The sequence below is a fragment of the Balearica regulorum genome, chromosome 1 (assembly GCF_011004875.1).
Source record: "Balearica regulorum gibbericeps isolate bBalReg1 chromosome 1, bBalReg1.pri, whole genome shotgun sequence".
Lineage (NCBI taxonomy): Eukaryota > Metazoa > Chordata > Aves > Gruiformes > Gruidae > Balearica > Balearica regulorum.
The window spans coordinates 38,260,715-38,270,317 of NC_046184.1; the positions used below are offsets into that span (position 1 = coordinate 38,260,715).

The 9,603-nt window shown below is 42.0% G+C and overlaps 1 long non-coding RNA gene across 1 annotated transcript; it reads right to left on the reverse strand.

Moving 5' to 3' along the window:
- Nucleotides 1-383: 383 nt before the first annotated feature.
- LOC142600558 (uncharacterized) lies at nucleotides 384-5,570 on the reverse strand. The gene is made up of 4 exons (XR_012834105.1): nucleotides 5,507-5,570; nucleotides 3,513-3,624; nucleotides 3,204-3,386; nucleotides 384-1,923 (listed from the first exon to the last, which is right to left on the reverse strand). It is a non-coding gene; the product is annotated as an uncharacterized LOC142600558 (long non-coding RNA).
- Between the last annotated feature and the right edge of the window lie 4,033 nt (nucleotides 5,571-9,603).

A 9,603-nucleotide genomic window follows, 5' to 3' on the forward strand; every position in this document is an offset into this window, starting at 1 on the left:
GCCCAAAATTGCTCAGTGTAATCAATATCTTGACAGTCCACTGTGCATGTTATAGGATTGTCACAAAGCCTCTGATATCATCACCCCACAAGGAATGTGGTTGCAGCAAGTAATCTTAATACCCAATAAAATAAAATGAAATAAAGTGAAATGAAATAAAATAAAATAAATAAATAAAATTAATTTACAGACATGAAAAAGGTCTCTTCCCCCTGGTATTGAGGAATTTGTGGGTAGGGCTTTGCAAACTTGCAATATTTAAATGAAGCTTACAGACAAAACAACAAGATACATTAAACACTAATAACATGGTCAAAACCCACATGGCTCCTCTTAAAGGCAATCATGGAATTTAAACAGCGAAATAAGGTGCTTGATTAATATAGAGTCATAGGGGGATACTTTATTATATATAATTACTTGTGACACACCTGGATACTTTTAACACAGAATCTTCTAACTTTAAATAGTTGCATTTCTCCAAACAACAGTATAGATTAGCAAACAGATTAGTGTATTTACTCAGCTTTAAAACAAAGTGTTCTCTGAAGTCAGTGAAGTGATGACTGTCTCTTTTTATGCCACCCTGTTTTTCATTAAATTGTAGAGCTGTGATCCAGAGCAGCAGAATTTTACCTGAAAGAAAACATCAGTATTTGGACCATTTTTATTTTTTTTTTCTGAAAGTATTAACTGTGGTTTTCATGTTTGCCCTTTTGTTTTTCTTTCTTTCTCAGCATCTTTTCTTACATCCTTGGTAAAGCAATTGCTAAAAAGTTAAATGACCCTAATAAAACTGAACCCAGGATCAGAACTTTCCTAACAGACTAATCTCAGTTTGCGACTTCATGGTAATTTATAAAGAGCTGTTGCAGTACTGATAGGAACTCCCCCTGTGCACGTACGCACACCGGTCTGCCCGGGAATGTGGCAGCAGAGCTGCCCCCTCTATGTATGTCTTCCTGGTGAGCCCAAAGCTCTCTCGTTCCAATGCCCCACTCGGTAAACGGCATTTTACAGTTATTTCCTTTGCCTTAGAGGAAGTGGAACTGCGGCCACAGGTATCATGGCAAAATCTATGAGAAGGCGTACGTTAGAAGTAAAAGAAATTATCTTCAGGAAAATGACACGTATTGTCCTCAGGATGACTCCTGCAAACCAGGAAAAGGATGCTCCAGCTGGGTCTTTGCTGGAGCTTTGCTGCTATGGCTCTACTGGGAAGTCTCTATAGCCTAGTCAGGTACTGGTATAACACTCCACTTATTTAAAGGGCTTCTCAGCCGTTCATCCTCTGAATGCTCCTGAGACACAGGGAGTTCAGCAGCATTACTCAAGCAGCGCCATTTGAGAGACGGGAGAGAAGGACGAGCTGCCCAAGACCCGCAGCCAACCTGTGGCAGAGCCCAAAGTAGATCTGCTCCCAGTTTCTGCTCGCTCTTCCAGACCTTTCTTTTTTTTGGCACACCCCCAAACTCATCCTGCGGTTCGTGAACCTTAACAAACCTTTCAATGAAGCTTGTCTGGGTTTTGGATTGGTAAAGAAATTTGAAACCAAGGCAAGGCTTTGTGTTGGTGTGTGCTGCGCTGTGAAAATTTCACATGCCTGTTTTTCACCCCACTTGTTCAGCCATAATAGCACAGCACAGCGGGCCAGAAAACTACAGGTTTTACTGAACGACCAGGTTTATAAGAAGAAGGTGGTGAGAGTGGCGGGTATGGAAAATGGGTTTTCAAGAGTTTATGAAAGTTACCACTTCCTTTGGGAATCCACATTCCTTGCAAAATCTATTCCTATTCCCACCCATACAATCCCTTTGTTTTTACTGCAGTGGTCCTGTGTATCTAAGAATTTGGCACTACATATTTGTTAACAGACTCTTCATGCGTAGTTTGAATTGCTCATAAAATCCTGTTTTCCGCAACCTGTATGGAGAAATGCAGAGAAACTAGGTTAGCTGAAATCAAAGGAAAGCAATTTTAAGTCTTTCATAAAATTTTAAACAAGAAAGGATAAAGGGCTCAAACAACAGTGGTTTTAATATGTCTCTGGTAGTGCACTCTTGAAACCAGTTTGCAAGTCAGCCGTGAAAATGTGCAGTCTGAAACATGTTTTCTGCTTGCACTGAGGCAACTGGCCTGCTAATCTTCATCCCAAATGTAGACATATACCGTAAAAAGCACACAGCCTGTGCAAACTCTTACTCAGCACAGTAGTCCTTATTTGTTCCCCTGGGGCTTTTTACTGCTACCACTACCATCTATAGACTATCAGATTAGCGGGAGCAGAGTTAGACCCACACATGAGATCCGGCCCTACGCTGTGGTTCTGGGGAGCAAGAGCGTACAGGCAGCTCTTTTACTTTCCCTTCGTAGCCTGATTGTGTTGTGTTTTAAGGAACAAAGCTCACTGTCAAACCGCCATTTAAAATTTTATTGCGTCTACCCGAGCTGTGCTAAAATGGAAGGTAAGTAATCTGCCCCAGTCCCAGTGTTGCTGTATTTTTCATTTTGTCAGTGCAGCAAAGGTGGTAGGCAGACATCTGCTTTCAGATCCAATTGTGCTGACCAAAGAATTCACCATCTCTGGCTGCTTCACACTTCCCACCATCTGTTTAGCACTCCCCAGTTCTGCCAGCGGAAGGACTTGCGGGAGAGTTTAGGCAACCCACTGCATACGACGGCTGCTGGGAGGGCTCGATCCACTTCCAGCAGCCATCTGACTTGAAGGAGACTCTTTGCATCCCACTTCTTGTCTTTTTTTTTTTTTTTTTAGCCATATTGGTTGGTCTTAAAAAAACAACAAAAAAGACACCACCTCACCCTACAGAACTTGAAAGAACATTGCTCACGTTCTTATCACTGCTACAACAATATTATGCACAAGCAGGTAGTTAAGTGGGTAGGTAGGCAGAAATACAGATAGATAGATAGACAGACAGACAGACAGACAGATGGAATTTTTTTTCCTGTAAAGGCACAGTCTTAAAATAAAAGCTACTGCTCACTTACACAAGCATTTCCTCACACTGTGGACTTTTCTCTTAATCTGTATCTAAACATCCCAGAACAGGTTGGGGTGCACAAACCTTTCTGTCTAAGGAAGCTTGTCCCTTTTCTCCATCTCTGTCTTTCAAGTTACTGAAGCATTAATTTTCCATTGCTTCTCCAGAATACAACAAAAGCAATAGGGAGAAATGTCTTACTATTAAAGGAGGTCAAAGTAATCGCTGGAGATGCATGCAGTTTAGGTGTGTTGTGATGATTCTGGCATGAAACCCATTGATCTGACTACTCCTTTTGTCCTTTTTTCATTCTTCACGACATATGTCGTGCATGGTTAGCACATTTTGTTTCAAGTTTCTTGCTCCCTTGCTTTATCTCCTTCCCTGTATGAACACAGTAGTTATGAGAAGATATTTACCATCCATACCTTGCACCTCCAAGGAGAACACATAAGGAACAGCTTCCAAAGGCATGCAACATGAAACACTATATTAGAAAGTTTACTCAACTCAAAATTGCTTGTTGATAATTGTACTCTTTTGAGATTTTTCTTTGACAGACTGTTTTTGACAGGCACCTTCCAGACAGCTCTGCAGCATCTAAGCTGAACTGAACATTCTGCTGCATAAAACAAAAGCCACAATCAACAGCACCGGGACATCCCAGCAGCCCAGCAGATCAAAGAATTTTTTTCATAAATCTTATCAACTTTCTGACTCCAGAGCAATATTTTTATTTTTAAGGATATCCATAACACTGATACCAATTTAGCTCCAAGCATTCAGTCAGCGCACAAAAGCCGCTCTTGCTAGTGAAAAGACATCTGAAATAGACATTTTCTAGGAAAGAAGAATTAATCCTAAGTTATTACAAGGCTTTTTCAGAAATGGTAGCATTAACCACAATAAATTTTAAGCGCTTTCCTTTTTTTCTTACAAAAAATAAAGGTCACACATAAGTTGACCCATCGCACACACAGATCATGATTCCCAATTTTGTTTGAATTACGATTTTAAGGTGATTTTTATGAATCACAATATCAGAGCTGACTGCAATGGATAGGGGCATAGAAGGTTGTCTAAACCCTTAGAAGTGTGCTGAAAGTTTCTTTTGTCTATCACACCAGCTAACTTCTTGATTAGATAAAGACCTAAGAAAACTCCTCTGGTGGAGAAGATGGCAATCAAATGTGGAAATCTTCACTGTATGGAGCACCCTGGGGTTTGTTAAATATCTGCAGATCTGCTTGTTGTAAGTGACAATGTTTATTCTTGCAAGTGAATTCCAAGATAGCCTGGCTTCCTTGGGGTTTAATCTCAGCCTTTTTTTGTTTCTCTGATTAGTTGGAAACTGTAGCAGGTCACCCCGGCTCTTTGAAGAATGAAGGGTCTCATTCCAGGGTGAGGCCCAACGAATTTGTGAATGAATGAAAAGTTAATTGAGGAAAAGGGTAGAGCATACTTCAGTCATAGTTAATTTAAGCAAAGCTGATAAGTTAGTAAATAGAAACACCAGTGTATTCTTTCAAGTAGAATTTTTGCTCTTACTGATATCTTAGGTGCTGTTTCTCTGGCCCTTTTAAAGATTGGTGCCTGTCGTAGACACTTTATTATCTAATCTTCTGCCCAAGGAGAGATTCTGTAGTGTTGAGTAATTACAAATAGATGGAGCTCTGTTGGAAAGTGCATTTACAAAAATAAAAGGAAAGCTCCTGTCCTATAAATGTTGTGGGTTTTTTTACTTTATCTTCTTAAAAGAGTAAGTAATTGGTTTTTTTTTTTTTATAACAAACATTGTGGAAAATAACGTGAATGTCATATGCCATCATTTTTTAGGAAGGTGAATGAAACTGTTGAATCCTAGATTTTTATTGTACTTGCAATGTTTTTTGTAGCCACTTCAGGATTGTGGTAAAATACAAAAAAGTAATAATGGCTTAATAAAAGGCATCTATTCAATATAAAACTGTTACATTAAAGCTAAAAACAAAATGCAGAAAAGTGCATATGCAAGCAAATGAAAGGTACTCTTTCTTCATGTGCAGAGAAGTGGAAGAGAAAGCTGCGTTTTGCAGAGGAAAGCTGCTTAAGAAAAAGGCATAACTGTGAGCTATGCAATAAAGAAAGGAGAGCGGTGAAAAAAGCACGGGCCACAGGCAGCAGCTTTTAAAGCCTCTATGGCAAAATTTTTATGAGTCGGAGAAGCCACGGCAAACAGCTGGAGATGGAATCAAACATTTCTTCAATTTGTAGTATGCTTTGGACTTACACGGGGCTCGCCACCCACATATTTCAGAGCAACCCTGCCATCGCTAACGAATTTAGTCTCCTACAGTCCTCGGAGGTGAGTGTTATCCTCGCTTGGTAGGTAAGGCAAATGGAGCAGGAAAAGGGTAAATGATTTGCCATATGTCATGCAAGAAGACAGCAAAAGAGTTAAAAATAAGAGATAATCTCGATAAAGACAGATGACTCGGGGCTGTTGTACGGTTGTATTGGCAAACCTGAGGGGTAAATATGCTTCAGCTGAGGACTGGATGGTCTCTCATTAGCTGCGCTCAGGTGCTCCAGACCAGGCTTCAGGAGGGCTGAGATCCTGCTCCCAGGTGCTGCCACTGCTTTGCAGAGTGACTTCAGGTTCCACACGGCCTCCTGAACATCAGCTGCTTGCCTGTCCAAGGTGGGGACCTTCGCACAGATCTATACAAAATTTTGTTTGAAAATAAGGATGAGCAAGAGGTCTTAACTCCTTAGACACAGAACTGAAACGTCGTGGATTCATTTGACTTAATTTCAGGTCTAGATTAAGCTCACTGACTTGGATTTAAAAATCATAAAAGCAAGAAGTATGAAACTCCAGTTCACAGGTGTCCAATGTACAATTTTTGCAGGTTTCTGATGCAGCCCTGCAAGAGCCCATATCTCCTTCTCCCTTTCCATCTCTAGCTAAGGGAATGACTGCAATTAAAATGCGGTCTTTCGGTTTCCCCTGTGAAGGGCAGGTCCTGCTGATGTGAGTGACTGGGCATTGCCCTCCCCTTGCTTTATATTTATGCATGTGCATATGCGCAAGCTAATCTGCAACAACATTTTATTTGGGGGTCCCCTTGAGGTAAAAGCATTACAGCTGCCACTGCTTTTACTAACAGAGGAGCCATTTGAGCTATTACAAATCCAAATACTAACACACGACGTTAAAGGTGACAGGTACAAGTCCATTGCTTAGCCGTAAACAACAGCTACATGACGAGTAAGGAAAATCTGATTTAATTAATGTGCAATCATATAATAAAACTGGCAATGTGATCTAAAGATGTCCACGCAGAATTGGTTTAGGGACAAGAAAACAGGCCTGAGGTCCCAACCCTAGTTAGGCAGCAGTTCAAGACCTGCAAAGCTCAGGAGAAGAACCTGTGCCTTAGTCTCTGCTTGGCTTCACCCTACATCCAAGGCACTGAGTCTGCAACTGCCCCTTATCACAGATATAAATGACTAAACCCCTCCTACATACCCTGTGTACTAAGTGAGCCAGTTTAATTTTTGTGCTTAAACTATGCCACACACAGAAGAAACTGTCTGTGCTGTCAAGGGGATTGCAAACCAGCTGCTTTGCTGCCCTGTAGCTCAGCTGAAGCTGGCATTTGTCTTACAAAAATAGAAACAGGAGTTGCACTCTTTCTGCTGATACCAAGATATCATTATCAGCAAGATAAACAGCAACTGATTAAATGAGAAGCTAAAGTTTTAGTTGCAGGGGCAACTTCTAGCAGCCTTAGGTCATGCTCAATTTAGGTAATCGTAGTCAGTCCTATACGTGACTACAACTAACTAGCATGATTTTAATCGGTTTTTACCATGGACACAAAGTACAAAGGTTTGTTTAAAAATATGTTGATTAAAACAGTAGTGAGCTCACTTCAAAAGCCTTTTCAAAATTGCATACATCGGTACAGATCCAAAAAAAAAAAGGCACCTGAGAGTTGCATGATGCCGTGTTTTGTTTTTAAGCCCCTAACTCCAGAATACAACGCAATACAGGTCTCAACTCCATCGCCTGCCTCTGCTCCCCGGAGCCTCCTCGGGGACCCTGGTCAGCCCAGCGGGGAGCTGCCCGGGGCCAGCACAGCACTCCCCAGCCCTGGGGAGGCTGCTCTCCAGAAACACAAGGAGGGCTTCCCTTCGCCTGGAGGTCTCAGCCTCTCTCCAGGAGGCTGGTTACTAAGCCGTGGTGCTGACAGGCTGCCCTGTTAGGGTTCACATAGTGGAGGTTAGATCCTTTACCCAGGCTGGGGGAGCTAGGTTCAGCCCCTTCCTTACTGCGATGGGCCTTACGCCCACCGCCTGCCACCCAACCTCCAGCCCAGCCAAGGTCAGGAGCCACCAGGGAAAGACTTGGGCTCCTCACTGCGGGGCGGGCAGTGTCCTGGTAACCAGCCGGGGTCAGCTCTGTCTACGTGTTATCCACTCGGCCAGTCAATTGAAAATAAGAAAATGCTTCTAGAGATGGGGACCAGAATATGATGCTCTTCTGTCTCTAGCCCGTGAGACATTTAAACCTTCCCCTTCCTCTGCTGTGGCTGCAAACGCCTTTTGTGAGAAGCCTGGTCTGGCGGGTACGCGGTAGGTGTGTGCCGGCCGGGCAGAGCCCTCCCGAGGAGCAGCTGCTTTAATTTACCTTTTGGCCGTGTGGCTGGGACCCCAAGCACTTCCGCAGATGTCGGCGTGGAGGGCCGTCACCGCGGGCAGCAGCAGGGGCCGGGTGGGAAGCCTGCAGCAGGGAGCCTGCTGCCTCCCCTTCCCCCGACGCCTCTTTGGCCCACAGTGGCTCAAAATGAGAAACTCAGGAAACCCAGATCCTGGGAGTGGAAGACAAAGCACATGGAGGAAAGATGCTGCGCTCGCGTCTGCCACTGCCTTTTGCTCTCCTCTGAAAAGAGGGAATCTTTGGAGGCTTTGTTATATTCCTTTCTTTCTTTCTTTCTTTCTTTCTCCTCCTCTCCTTTTAAAGTTTTAATCCTTATTTCCATAGCTCCTCTGCTATCCACTGCATTGGTGTGTTTTTTCTCTGTAACTGGAGAAAGCGTATTTTATTTATTATAGCTTAAGACACTTAACATTTAATTTGCAAGAACTCATTTCCCTCCAATTTTGTTTCCCTTCCCAACTGCCTCCACCCACCCCATCCCCCAGCACCACATTTTCTCCTCTGGCAAACTCCCACTGTGGCCAGGAGCGCAGCTTACCCCCGGCCCAAACCTCCTCCCCTCTCCCCTCTCCGGGCTAAGGCGAGCGGGAGCGGGAAGCACGGCGGTGGGGGCGAGGGGCACACACGGAAAGGACGGATCCGGCCCCGTGCGCAGAATTCAAACGGGGACCCCGCAAAGCAGCCAGCTCGATTTAAACTTTGACCTTTTCCCTCTCTCTGCTGTGATACACAACAGGCGCTTACCAAACCCAAGCTGGTGAAATAACAGCCTTTTTTTTTTTTTTAGTTTTGTTTTTACTAACGATGAAGCTGTGCCAGAGGAAAAGTCAATCTTTTTGATCTTTTGTAAAGCCAGCAAATACCTTCGCATTACCATTTTAGCCATAGGTGTGAAAAATATTTACAGGGTTCTATTTAAAACTAAATAAAAATAAAATAAAAATTGGTGACCAAGTCTCCCTCCACCCTCAAAAATAATAAACCATGCCTTCCATTAACTCTTCTTTAAAAGTTTTCTTCTTTTAGGTATAGAAAACGGTAATTCCCCCTGGGGAATACACTTTTAATTATAGCTCCCACTTTGGTTTTTGGTTTTAATTAGATTCAGTGCTTAACAAAACTATATTTTAAATTAGTTGAGTTTTTAAATTATTTTAATTCCTTTTATTTTTTAGGTCTTTTAAAAGTCAACGGGATAAGTCTTTTACATCTCCCAGTCAGTTAAGGAAAACAAATGCCATTCCTACTTGATGTTCTTTAAGCTTCAGTGATTTTGTTATTTTAACATCTCTTAAACGTAAAGAACTTTTCAAGATGTCAATTCTCTCACCAATAAACTTAATTAAAATGTACATTTAAATGAAAGAGATAATTAATTCACACCATTCCATTTGCTTATTACTTGACAGTCAGGCTGTATTAAAAGCTCAGACCTGTGAAAAGAAAACATGCAGAAAGAGGCACAAATAAAACAATCGGCATCAAAATATCATTTTCTGTCACCATTTTCCTATGTTCCTATAATAAAACTGTCAACTGTGTGAAGTTATTTTCTGCTTTTTATGAGCGTGGATTATCCTCACTTTCCAGTGAATTAATTTCACTGACACTGTAAATTTTTGTTTGTGCTCGTTTTTCTTTTTAATTTTAGAAGTCATGATAGTTATGGCTATTGCTATATTTAAACATCCCCCCCCACCCACCCACACCCCTGAACGGCCGCCTGGACTATCAGTAACTTTTTCCAGTTAATTCTGTATAACAAGTCAGTGTTTCCTTTGTTTGAAAGGTGACTTCTAGAACTGCTCACTTCCAAACAGGAATAATACCCATTTGGGGTTTTATTATTATTATTATTTTCTTTACAAAATAATCTAAGCCGTTGGGGATTTTGAA